Source organism: Stegostoma tigrinum, chromosome 36, assembly GCF_030684315.1.
Source record: "Stegostoma tigrinum isolate sSteTig4 chromosome 36, sSteTig4.hap1, whole genome shotgun sequence".
NCBI classification, from domain to species: Eukaryota; Metazoa; Chordata; class Chondrichthyes; order Orectolobiformes; family Stegostomatidae; genus Stegostoma; species Stegostoma tigrinum.
In genome coordinates, this window is record NC_081389.1 from 13,941,710 (window position 1) to 13,955,523 (window position 13,814).

The window sequence follows — 13,814 nt, forward strand, 5'->3', positions numbered from 1 at the left end:
ACCTGTTTAGAAGAAATTTTTAGATTGTTTATCAAGGAAGAAGCAATTTGGTTATAATACAGTAGATAATGAGACAAAGATAGTGCATGGCCAATTACAATCGAGGATGGTTCATTGATAGCAGAAGGTGATCAGGTTGGCATGGCGTGTGCCAATCTCATTAAAGTTGTAGTGGCAGCATCTGGCACTTTAGCCAAAGAAGTAGGGAGCTCTTCCTTGGGGAACTCTCCTCCTCCTTTGATCTAATAGAAGGAGACAATTACTTGGTGAGCACTTCCACCAGATGAGGACAGTCTCCAGGCCCTGGGTGCTTGTTGATATATTCTATTCCTGGTTTCTAGTGGCTTACTCTATGAAAATTGACCCTGTTTCAACCCTTCTATGAAATGGATATGGAACAACGACTCACAAGTTCAGAATAGCTGACAGATCCTTGCGCCCACCAGCTTGCATTAAGGAAGAACAGATCTTTCTGTTTCTCATGAACCACTTCAGGATACTGGACGCTAGCGACTTGCTAACTTTGCTAACTTATTTTTCATAGAATCCCCACATTTTGGAAAGAGGTCATTCAGTTTATTGAGTCTGCACTGATTGTCCAAATAGCATCCTACTCAGACTTCGCGTCCCCTCCAACCCTACCCCCGTAACCACACATTTCCCATGGCCACCCCACCTAAACTGCACATCTTTTGGGCCATGGAAGGAAACCACTGCAACCACCTGAAACTTGCATAGGCAACTTGCAAGCTCCACACAAGCAGTCACCCAAGGCTGGAGTCGAACCCAGGTCCATGGCGCTGTGATGCAGCAGTGTCATCCACTGAGCCGCTGTGCCACCCTTCAGCTTTAGTTTTGTTACTGTTTGTTGGGATTGTTTACGTTTGGACAAAGAAGTAAACTATTGCAGCAACGGTTTTAAGAAATCTTGTTCCGAAGAAGTGTCCTACCATGGTGACACATTAACTCTGTTTTTCTCTCTATAGATACTGCCAGACGTGCTGAGTTTCTCCATCATTGTCTGTGTGTATTTTAAGAAATCTTGTGCTACTCAGAACATACTAGAGACACTATGAAATACTTTGTTTTTCAAGCGATCCCAACTTCGGAGAGCAGCACATGTAACCTGCATTTTCTACAAAAGCATGATAAAACTTTCCTGACTTGGGGCATCTATTAATAGCAAGTGAGAGATTTCCTGACACATCATCGGGATTGATATTGGTACATCAAATTTCATTTGTTCCCTACAGAGCAAGCTTTACATGTCTTTATGCTGTGGGTTCACCCAAAGTTATCAATTCTCAATATAAAGCAACTGTTTGACTAATCGATTCTAAACTGAGCAGTAGATCAATCTAACCAGCAGCTGTTTAAAAGATAAAATCTTGGTTTCTTTTGGGAGCACTTGCTGTTGATGTTTAGACCAACTTCTGTGCATATCTGAAAATTCAAGCTGTCCATTGCAATTTAAAAATAGACTCTTGCAGGGGCAAAATTTATCTTTGTCAGTGGTAGAATGGCTTCTTCTGGAGGCACTTTTCATTCGCTATATATCAAAAAAAGGACTTGATTTTGAACATGCATCTGTTATTGCATTGTATCTCACTGATTTCAGCTTCACTGTTTTGCTCTCTAACTGGATCTGAGCTTGTGATAATGATGAAGGGTCTAGGCCCGAAACGTCAGCTTTTGTGCTCCTGAGATGCTGCTGGGCCTGCTGTGCTCATCCAGCCTCGCATTTTATTATCTTGGATCTGAGCTAGTTCATTTGATCTTTCGTTGTTGCGAGCCTCATCCATTATGTCTTTACTTTTCTCGTTACTGACTCAATTTACCCATTTAATCATTCCTTCTCACAACTCTTTAATCATGGTCTTTTTCTATAATACTGGCTCCTGAACAACTCCAATTTTAATTGTTTTCTGATTGGCAGCTATGCTTTAAGAAGCCATGGCCCTATGCTCTCAGATAGTGTCATTTTTTCCTCCTTTTGAGAAGACTCTCTGTTTATTGCATTCAAAGGCACTTTGTAAATGTAAATTATTATTTGTGCCTTCTTTCCTTCCTTCTCCTCAATTTGTTGCCTTTGGCTTCGCACTAAAATCTATTTAAATCTCTACTCGCTTCCAGCTCTAAGCAAAGGTCATTGATCTGAAATATAGCTCTTGTTACACACTCCACATTTTCTGTGTACCCTTGAGTGTTTCCAACATGTCCTGTTGTTACTCCAGAAAGGTTGATATTGCATGCCAACCAAGAGGCAGATAATCACCAAATTGGTCTTAGGTGGTTCTTGTTTGGAAGACCATATTAAACAGAGTTCTTGGTCACCTCAAGAAAGCAACTCATTGTGTTGGATGAATTGTAAGGGGAAATATTTCATCACATAGCTTCACTACTCTACAAGATTACTGTTAAATTCAGGCATGTTCATAGAACATAGAACAGTACACCACAGGAGCAGGCCCTTCGGCCCGTGGTGTTGTGCCAAACATGACACCAAATTAAACTATTTTCCCCTGCCTTTCCTTGATCCATATCCCTCTATTCCTCGCATATTCATGTGCTTATCTAAAAGTCCCTTAAATTCCCCTATCATAATTGCTTCTACCACCACCAATGGCAGTGCGTTACAGACTCCAACTACTCTATGTGTAAACAACTTGCCCCTCACATCTCCTTTGAACTTTCCCCTTCTCACCTTAAATGTACATCCCCAATTATTAGTCATTTCATCTCTGGGGAAAGGTTTCTGACCGTCAACCCTATCTATGCATCTCACAATTTTATAGACTTCTATCAAGTCTCCCCTTAGCCTAAGCCATTTCAGAGAAAACAACCTGTGTTTTTCTAGCCTGTCCTTACAGATCATTCCCTCTAATCCTGGTAAACCTCTTCTGCACCCTCTCCAAAGCTTCCACATCCTTCCTGTAATGTGGCAACCAGAATTGAAAGCAATACTTGTAGCCTAACCAAAATCTCATAAACCTGCAACACGTAATCTTGACACTTGTACTCAATTCCCTGACCAATAAAGGCAAGCATGCCATTCATCCTCTTTACCACACTATCTACTTGTGTGACCATATTGTGGATTTTCCCATTTGTAGGGGAAATCAGATTTGGGAACATTATGTAAGCTAGTCAGCAAAAAAAACCAAAAACAAATTCAACTTCTTTACCCAGAGAGAGGGATCAGAATGTTGAGTTCACTACTGCTGTGGAGACTACTTTGAAGTTAAAAGAAAGCTAGAGAATTGCGTTAGGGATAGGTAAATATGGATAAAGCACAGCCTAACTGGAAAGGCTTGGAGTGTAAACACCAGCATAGACTTATTGGGCCAAGTGGCCTGTTTCTGTACTTGTGAAAAAGGAAAGCAGTTGCTGCTGTGGAGAAATAGTGGGAATGTTAGAAAAATAAAACAGGATGTTTGGGAGAGTTACTGAAAGAACTGTGGATGCTGTAAATCAGGAATAAATACAGAAGTTGCTAGAAAAGATCAGCAAGTCTGGCAGCATCTGTGAAGAAAATATCAGAAATAATATTTTGGGTCTGTAAATGGGAGGAGGCGATGGTCTAATGATGTTATTGCTGGATTGTTAATCCAGAGACCCAGATATTATTCTGGGGACCTGGATTTGAATCCAATCACAGCAGATGGTGGAATTTGAATTCAATAAAATCATGAATTAAGAATCTAATGATGACCATGATACATTGTTGGAAAAGCCTAGTTCACTCATGTCCGTCAGGGAAGGAAACTGCCGTCCTTAGCTGATCTGACCTAAATGTGACTCCAGACCCACAGCAATGTGGTTGACTTTTAACTGCTCTCTGAGCAATTAAGGATGGGCGATAAATGCTGGCCTAGCCAGTGATGCCCACACTCCATGAAAGAATAAATTTAAAAAAGAACTTCATGTAATCATGATTAATCTTATGATGCCAAGATATAGAAGGCTATGGATCATGTGACTTCCAAAGGTCATTCCACTTAACCTGAGTTTTGCAGCTCTGACTTCCAACAACAAGGCACATCTGAGCAACTCCTTATTCTTTAAAACCCCTACAGGTTCCATTTCCTTCATTCTAGCAGAATTAGAACAACTCCCACAAGCAAAAACAGATGTTGCTGGAAAGACTCGTCAGGTCTGGCAAAAACATCTGCAAAGAGTCCGGTGGCGTTTCCTCAGACCCAAAATATTATTTCTGATATTTTCTTCACAGATGCTGCCAGACTTGCTGATCTTTTCTAGCAACTTCTGTATTTATTCCTGATTTACAGCATCCACAGTTCTTTCAGTAACTCTCCCAAACATCCTGTTTTATTTTTCTAACATTCCCACTATTTCTCCACAGCAGCAACTGCTTTCCTTTTTCACAAGAGTAGTATTTGCTTTCTCTCTATATATATGTCTCAAAAAGTACATTTCCTTTACTGTGTGGTAGCTGCCACATGATATTTCAGTAAGAAACTCAACTTCTTCGTGGATGCCCACTAGATTACACAGGTCTGTCTCTAAATGGAAGTGTGTAGTTTGACTTCACCATCCCTTCCCAGATATTCTGTTGCACTTTGAATTAAAGGATGCATTTTAAAACATAACTGCTTTGTCAAATCCTAGTGTTTGTAACAGTAGATAGTTAACTCTAGAAAGGTAGCAGTTTGTTTCCATGTTGTAATTCTCCACTCATGGTGAAATATAGGCTCACAGAATCTTGGCATCATAGAGTTCCTACAGTGTGAAAGCAGGCCATTTGGCTTATTGAGTCCACCCCCGAAGAGCTCCAACCCAGACCTGCCCCCTACCCAATCCCTGCAATCCTGCATTGACCATGGTAAGGACTAAAATGCAGGAATGCATGTCCACATTTTCAGAGTAAGACATCATTGGAGCTTGCTTTTAAGTCTTTTTTAAGGTGAGAGGGGAGACATACAAAAGGGTCCAGAGGGACGATATCTACACACGGAGGGTGGTGAGTGTCTGGACTGCCTGCCAGAGGTGGTGGTGGAGGCGAATACAATTTCATCATTTAAGAATAATTTGTACAGATACATGGATTGGATAAATATAGAGGGATATGAACCAAATGTGGGCAAATGGGACTGGTTTAATGGTGACACCTGGGCAGCATGGACCAGCTGGGCCGAAGAGCCTGTTTCCATGGTATAAACTTCTATGACTCTACTCTGCTTAGCCTGCACACTATGGCCAACCCACCCAACCTGCACATCTTCTGACTGTGGTAAGAAACCACAGCACCCGGGGGAAAGCCACACAGACACAGGGAGAATGTGTAAGCTTCTCACAAACAGTCGCCTGAAGGTGGAATTGAACCTGGGTCCCTGGTGCTGTGAGGCAGCAGTGCTAACCATGGGGTTTTTTAAATCTCCATGCTCAATCTCCATGTCCATGTTCTACTCTGCCAAATGTATACCTCCAAAAAATAGATGTGCTCTGAAACTCCATAGCTATACATTTATATTGGCATGGTGGCTCAGTGTTTAGCACTGCAGCCTCACAGCACCAGGGACCCGGGTTCGATTCCAGCCTCGGGTAACTGTCTGTGTGGAGTTTGCACATTCTCCCCCGTGTCTGCGTGGGTTTCCTCTCACAGTCCAAAGATGTGTGGGCTAGATGGGTCAGCCATGCTAAATTGCTCGTAGTGTTCAGTGGTGTGTGGGTTATAGGAGGATGGGTCTGGGTGGGATGCTCCAAGGAGCGGTGTGGACTTGTTGGGCTGAAAGGCCTGTTTCCACACTGTAGAGAATCTAATCTAAAAAAAAGCCTGTAATTACATTACACTCACTTCCCTCAAACTTGCTGATTTCTATTGCTTTCATTGTCATTTTGATTTTATCATCCTTGTCTACAAGTCTGTGGTGCGTTTCTTCCTCCTCTACTATTTTGTTCAAGATCACTGCTCTCCCCTCTCTGATCTGTTAGTAGACAGTCTATAGGTTGTCTTGTTTCTTCCCACAAAGATGTGCAGGTTAGGGGGGGGATTGGCTTTGCTCAGTTGCCCAGGTTGTCCAGGGATGTGTAGGTTAAGTGGATCAGCCATGGGAAATGCAGGGTTATAAGGCGAGAGTAAGAGGGTGGCTCTGGGTGGGGTGCTCTTCGTTAGGGTTGGTGTGGACTAAATGGGCTGAATGGCCTACTTCTACATTGTAGGGATTCTTTGACAATAATGGCTGAATTTTGAAATTATTTTCTTGGCTGCAAACCAGCATGAGGCATCCTGAAAAATGCAACGTAAATAGAAGTCCTTTTTAAAAAGTTTCCTTTTCGCAAACCATGGCAATGACAGTGCTGTTGAAGTACACTGTGTTTATACCTCCACCACCAGTACTCATTCCATTTTCTAACATTACACTGTCAAGCTTAATAATACTCCCTGTTAGCTTTGCTCAGTAGTGTCAGTTTTCACCTTTTGAAGCAAAAATATTCACAAAGACTAAAGAAAAAAGATATGAACAGGGAAAAACAAAAAGAATAATTCAATTCTCTTCAAGTGATGGCTTGATTTATAAAAGGGTTGATGGTGGCAAGGATTCATTTCTAAGGAACTGCTGGAGTGGAATGAGGCGATCATTAGGCTCTTTGTAAGTAATTTTCCCTGAAGTGCTGCAGCATTCTTTGTCATTTCAACGGTGTTCCTTCATTTGATTGTTTCCAGTCTTGGCAAGATAATACTGCAAAGTACCTGTGACCCTAAAGAGTGAAAAAAGAATAAACAAAATAGTATTGATTATCAAGTGTTCCAGCAAAAGAGACAACTTTACTTGCTTATCAATTGTAATGATTATTAATGATTGCAAAACATTTTTCACTGATTAACTTCTGTGGTGCTCAACAAGATAGATAAAATTGCTTGGAAATTAAATTTTTTGACATTTTTTGTGAAGGATCAGTTTTTTATGCTTTTGGCATGAGTTTCATTCTTCCAGTCCACGTGACTGGTAATTAAGTATTTGTCTAATGTTTGGTCCCAGCAGAGAAGGGGGGGAGAAATTTTTATCCCATTCATTCTCAACTCCTGGTTTTTGCCACATTTTTTGTGCAGGACCAGCCTGAAACTCCCTTTGAATCACAGCACCAGTGACCTGGGTTCAATTCCACCCTTGGGTGACTGTTTGAGTGAAGTTTCCACATTCTCTCTCCATCTGTGTGGGTTTCCTCCAGGTGCTCCAGCTTCCTCCCACAGTCCAAAGATGTGCAGGCTAGGTGGATTAGCCATGGGAAATGTGGATTATAGGGATAAGTCAGGGGGTGTGGTTCTGGGTGGGATGTCATTTGGAGGGTTAGTGTGGACTTGATGGGCTGAATGGCCTTGTTCCACACTGTGGGGATTCTGTGGTGTCATGAAGCAAGGCTTCCACTGTATGATTTAAACCCAATTTTAACTGGGCTGGTTCGATCTTTTTTATTCATTCATGAAATATGGGCATCAATGGCCGAGGCAGGCATTTATTGTCAGTCCCTAATTGCCCAGAGGGCGGGTAAAAGTCAACCACATTAATGTAGATCTGGAATCACATGTAAACCAGTTCATGTAAGGATGGCAGTCTCCTTCCCCAAAGGGCATCAGTGAACCAGATGGGCTTTTCCCTGTCAATGGGTTAATGGTCATCATTAGACTTTTAATATAAAATTTTCATTAAATTTCGATCTACCATCTGCCATGGCAGGATTCAAACCTGTCTCCCCACAACGTTACCTGGGTATCTCGATTAACAGTCCAGCAATAATACCACTAGACTGTTGCCTTCCCTTAAATACTTCTGCTTCAAACACTGGCCAATCTATATTTTTGAGATAGATGTGACCTTCTTCTGTTCCTTGCCTGAAGGCTGGTCCAATTCTCAATGCCATGTTGCATAACCACCAGCATAGGCAGGCAAGGAGACAAGTGCTGAGTCCATCCCAGCTAAGTCAGGGATTCAAAACCTCCGATCCACACTGATCCCACATTTCAGCATCACCCAACAAGGATTCTGATTTGCTATGGCAACATGCAGCCTTGTAACTTGGGGCTATAAATAGTCATGAAGAAAGAGGCGAATGGGGTTGGAATCTCATAGAAACCTGTAAAATTCTAACATGTTTAGACAAATTAGAGGCAGGGTGGATGTTCCTGATGGAGGAGAAGTAAAGAACCCGGGATCATAGTTTAAAGATAAGGGGACTTTAGGATTGAGTTGAGGAGAAATTTCTTCAACCAGACAGTGGTGAGCCTGTGGAATTCACTACCACAAAACAATAGTTGAGGACAAGACATTGTGTTTTCAAGAAGGAGGCAGATCTAGCTCTTGTGGCTAAAGGGATATGGGGGTGTGGGGGAGGGCAGGATTCAGGTATTGAGCTTGATGATCAGCCATGATTACAATGATTGGAAGAGCACGCTTGAGGAGTTGAATGGTCTGCTCCTCTCGTCAAAGTTAGAGTCTTCAATTTTAACTTTCCACCTCATGGCTACGCAGGAAACATTCCTGTCTTTATTTGCCTCGTGGTGACATGATTCACAGGCTAATATTCGACTTGTTCAGCCACGTTAGTGATCAGTTATTGCTTGCCCATCAAGACCCAGAGTGGGACTTGAACCCAGAGCTTCTGCCTCAGAGACAGGGATGCCATCCAATACCCATTGGGCAACAAGAGCTCTCCAACACTCCATTATTTAGAGTTTTGTGAACTTTCGTCTAATTTCTCCAGGTGCTCCATCGGCCTGCAAATTTCATGTGCAGCAGTGTCTGGAGAAAATGGAAATGAATTTGCTGGCAAACCAATCGGTGCATGTGGCTACACTGCCAGGAGGCTGTACTAGTCTCTTCACCCCATACCAGCTAGCCATGGACAGACAGAGCTCAGTTTATTTAATTTAATTTATTTTTCCCAGAGAAAGATGTTTATCCAATCTGCCTTCATAATGCATCAGTTTATATCACAGACACTGTTGGATTGCTTTGAATGAGATTGCCAATTCCCTGCCACTTTCTGCTGCCTACTCAGTAGTTGTGCATTGTTGATGTGCAGCCGTCGAAATAAAGCTTCAGATTTTCCAATCATGCTTTCACGTGATTCACTCAGCCTCCATTCAATCAGTCAGGGCTGGATTTGTGCTCTAATCACAGAGCTGAAAGGCTAGCCTACTGAATACAAGTCCCACGCTCTGTGCTCCTGAGTGCCATTTGTCATTACCATGGTCTGAGGCTTTTTCTTGCCAATTCTGGCCTCTTGCATGTCACCTCAATTTTATGTCTTCCTTGATTTCAAATTCCTCTTTCCCTCCTTCTCCTTCTGGCCCCAACAAATCTCTGATGAAAGCGGATGCTGAAAACTTGAAACAAGCAAAGAGAAAGTGCTTTCGAAACTCAGCAGGTTTGGCAGCCTCTGTGGAAACGGAAACAGAGTTGAGTCATATCAGACTCAAAACGTTAACCCTGTGTTTTTTTTCTCCCCACAGACACTGATAGACCTGTTGAGTTTCACCAGCATTCTCGGTGTTCACTACAAATTTCTAGACCGCTGAGCCCTCTCCAACTCACACTTAAAGTCATAGAATCATAGAGCTATACAGCATGGAAATAGACCTTTGGTCCAACTCGTCCATGCTGACCAGTTTTACTAAACTAATCTAGTCCCATTCACCAGCATTTGCCCCATTTCCCTCTAAACCCTTCCTATTAATGTATCCATCTAGGTGTCTTTTAAATGTTGTAATTGTACCAGCCTCCACCACTTCCTCTGGCAGCTCATTGAATACATGCATGACCGTCTGGATGAGAAACCTATCCCTAAGATCCCTTTTAACTCTTTACCCTCTCATCTTAAACCTATGCCCCCCTAGTTTTGGACTCCCCTATCCTGGGCAAAAGACCTTGACTACTCATCCTACTCATGCCCCTCACGATGTTATAAACCTCTATAAGGTCACTCCTCAGCCTCTGATGCTCCAGGGGAAACAGCCCTGGTCTATTCAGCCTCTCCCTATAGCTCAAATCCTCCAACCCTGGCAACCTCCTTGTAAATATTTTCTGAAACCTTTCAAGTTTCACAACATCTTTACTGTAATAGGGAAACCAGAACTGAATGCAGTATTCCAAAAGTGGCCTAAACAGTAAACTGCACAGCCGCTCTTGATATCTTGAATGTTCTCTTTTCTACTGTCGGTATCCCAGCTCTTAGCTGCCATTTACACTCTGCAGTTCCTTTTTAAAATATTTCCACGTCTCCCTCTTTCTTTAAAGTGCTACGTAAAACGCATATATGGAATCCGTCCAGTGTGGAATAGGCCATTCAGCCCACCAGGTCCACACCAACCCTCTCAAAATCATCTCACCCGGATTCATCCCCCTTCCTGTATTCCCATGACCAACCCACCTAACGCACACATCGCTGAACTCTATGGGCAATCTAACACGGCCAATCCACCTAACTTGCTCATCTTTGGACTCTGGGAAGAAACCGGAGTACCCAGAGGCAACCCACACAGACACGGGGTGAACGTGCAAACTCCACACAGACAGATGCCTGAGGGTAGAATCAAACTCAAGTCCCTGGTGTTCTGAGGTAGCAGTGCTAACCAATGAGTCATTATGCTGCCCCTTTTGCCTAAGCTTTTGGTGACCTGCCCCATTATTTCCTATTAATGGCAATGGTGTTGATTTTTTATGATATTGCTGCTGTGAAGTGCCTAAGCAAATTTCATTAAATTAAAGATGCTCTAAAAATCCAAGTTGCTTTCACAATTTCCTTTCTCAGGTCCAAACGTTCCATTGGCATCTGGTTCAAAAGTGTCTTTTTTTATTCACTAATGGAACATGGGTGTTGCTGGCTGGGTCCATATATCTTTCCCATTCCTAGTTGCCCTCGAGAAGGTGGTGAGCTGCCCTCTTGAACTACTGCATTCTGTGAGAAAAATGAGTTTTCAGAATGTCCAGATCATTTGATAGAATTGTTCAATCTTAATAAGTAAAACAGATTGGCTTGAGTTGTTTGGTTTCAGGAGAAACATTATAGAAATGGTCTCTTTATTCTGTAAAATCACAAGGATTAGACAAATCAGGTGGTGATTTCCGGCAGCGTTAAAGAGACTGATTTATGTAATTTGATTTGTCCTTGTTTTGTTGCTGTTTCTATAGTAACAGCTGGGAAGAGAGGAAGTTGAGAAATCACAGACAGGCATAGACCTCACAATAGCTAATATAACAAAATAGCAAATAGATAGAAGACCAGGATAAAAGCTGTTTGTGAACCCCTGTGCTCCCTCTTATTTTTCCTGCTGCTGCACAGATCTCTGAAGTACATGACAACAAGTTCCAGGACCAGGGGTCAAATTATCCAATACCTATCGGCTTCTATTAAGGACTCTACAAATTCTACATTATAGAATTTGTAAATAAACAGCTAGTAAGATAATATTTTAGACCAAAGTCTAGGAAGGAGTTTGTAAGTTGTTTTCGGTGATGCGCTGTCTTTTATTTTCCTCTTCCCGCGCTTGGTGCACCATTTTATATTTCCCCTTATTTTATGTTCTCATTCTTTGTGGGTTTTCTTTTTCTTCCAAGATGGGTGGAAATTTCCTACAACATAAGATCTTGACTCAATTTATTATTTCAAATCTGGGACGATGGGTTTTAGCTGAATAAGAGTAACAAACAACATTCAGGAGGGAGTAGAAGATGAAGATACAGGTCATCTGTGATCTAACCGGGTGGGAGTAGAACAGCCTTGAGGGGCTGAATGGCTTCCTGCTGTTCCCATGTTACAATGCACTACACTATATATTGGTATGGTGGTCCTGCCTATCGTGATTGTAATGAGGTCAGCTAGCTGGACCTCTTAAAATATGACTTCCCTGATTGGGGCTGTTAACCTGGCCCAATCAGGGAGCCCTGGCTGACATATAATTAGACAAAGTGCCAGAAATACACTGATGCCTGGCTCTGAATGTGGCAGCACTAAAATCAAGGACTGTTCATCTGTTAATAATGTGTGGCTTGATGATCGTTGCTGCCCTCTGTGGAATCATTTCACTGACCCATAGATAAAATCTGGGGGTGAGGTCAATTCTGGGGTGTCATATAGTCATAGAGTCATGCAGCATGGAAACAGATCCTTCGGTCCAGCCAGCCCATGCCAAACAGAATTCCAAACAAAACTGGTCCCATCTGCCTGCACCTGGCCCATGTCCCTCCAAACCTTGCCTATTCATGTACCTATTCAAATGTCTTTTAAACATTGTAATTGTGCATATATCCACCACTTCCTCAGAAGTTCATTCCATACACGAACCACCTTTCATGTACAAAATTTGTCCCTCATTTCTTGTAGCCTTGACTGATGATTTATTGGCTTAAGCCAGGGCTCCTCAGAAACAGGGAGTCCTGCCTCTGAGAGCTACTTACCAATGAGATGTTGGCAGTTCTCCAGCACCAACAGTGCGACGAGAAGCAATGGTCACTGCGAGTATTGCAGCAAGGACTACAGAAAAGCCTAAACAATGAATAAAAACAAAGTTGCTGGAAATGCTCAACAGGTCTGACAGCATCCGTGAAGAAAAAAATCAGACTTAAACTTTCGGGTCTGGTGAATCTTCCACTGTAGCTTCCCCAGTTCCAAAACATTAACTCTATTTTCTTTCACAGATGCTGCCAGACCTGCTGAGCTTTTCCATCAACTTCTGCGTTTGTTCTTGATTTACAACATCCACAGTTCTTTCGGTTTTTATTTTCTACAGAAAAGTGTGCTGCGTTGGAAGCAAAACAAAGGTAAATTGAGGGTCAGGCTTGCAAAATTTAGCTATGGGGGCAGGATTACCATGCCTAATGTAAAAACCAGTCCATAGAAATATGAGGAAGCCATTCAACCCCTCAAGTTGAGGTGAGGGGTGATAGGGTGAGATAGGGGACTAGTGTAGACAGACCAGGGTGTGAGTAAACCGGGTTAAAGAAAGCCTTGGGGCTCATTAAGGAGGCATCCTAACCACCACCAAAGCCCCCTCACCCCTCAACAAAAGAAAAGTTGCTTTACTTATGCTGGGTACATTGGTGGTGACAGGTTTAAGCTCTCAATTGTCCATTGGGAATTATCCATTGACTCACAGTGCGTAAACTACTCGTGTCTCTTTTCCACTGTGGTTCAGGGGTCAAAAGACAGGCAAAAAGGTCATTTCACAGCACCCCCTGTCTGCCAACCCGCCAGCTGGATACAATAAAATCCAAATCAATGTTCCCCTAAGCAACATTTTCGAATTAAAATAAAAATACACCTTTTGATATATCCTGATGTTGAGAAAGATGCTGTGTAGAGCAATTAACAGTTCGTGAACACTTGTGGGCCACCATTTGTTGCCAATTCCTAGTTCCCTTGAAAAGATGATTGTGAGCTGCCTTCTCAAACTGCTGCAGTTAGTCCATGGGACGTAGGTTGATGCACAATGCTATTAGGAAGAGAGTTCTCGAGTTTTGACTCAATTACGCTGAAGGAATGGTGATATATATCCAAATCAAGACAGTGAGTAGCTTGAAGTGGAAATTGCAATGAGGGTTACCTATTTATCTACTGTCCTTGTCCTTCTGGATAGTAATGGCCATGGATTTAGGAGGTCCTGTCTAAGGAATCTTGGTGAACTTCTGAAGTGCACCTTGTAAGATGGTACACATTGCTGCTACTGAGTGTTGGTGGTGGAGGGAGTGGATGCTTGTGGATGCAGTGCCAATCAAGTGGCTGCTTTGTTCTGGTTGTTGTCAAGCTTCTTCAATGTTGTTGGAGAGGCAGTCATCCAGACAAATGGGGTGAGTTCC

At 42.5% G+C, this 13,814-nt stretch overlaps 1 protein-coding gene across 1 annotated transcript in view; it reads left to right on the forward strand.

Annotated features, from left to right (window-relative positions):
- hcn4 (hyperpolarization activated cyclic nucleotide-gated potassium channel 4) overlaps window positions 1–13,814 on the forward strand; it is a 354,702-nt gene that overhangs the window by 109,520 nt on the left and 231,368 nt on the right. The gene's annotated exons all lie outside the window — the stretch shown is intronic.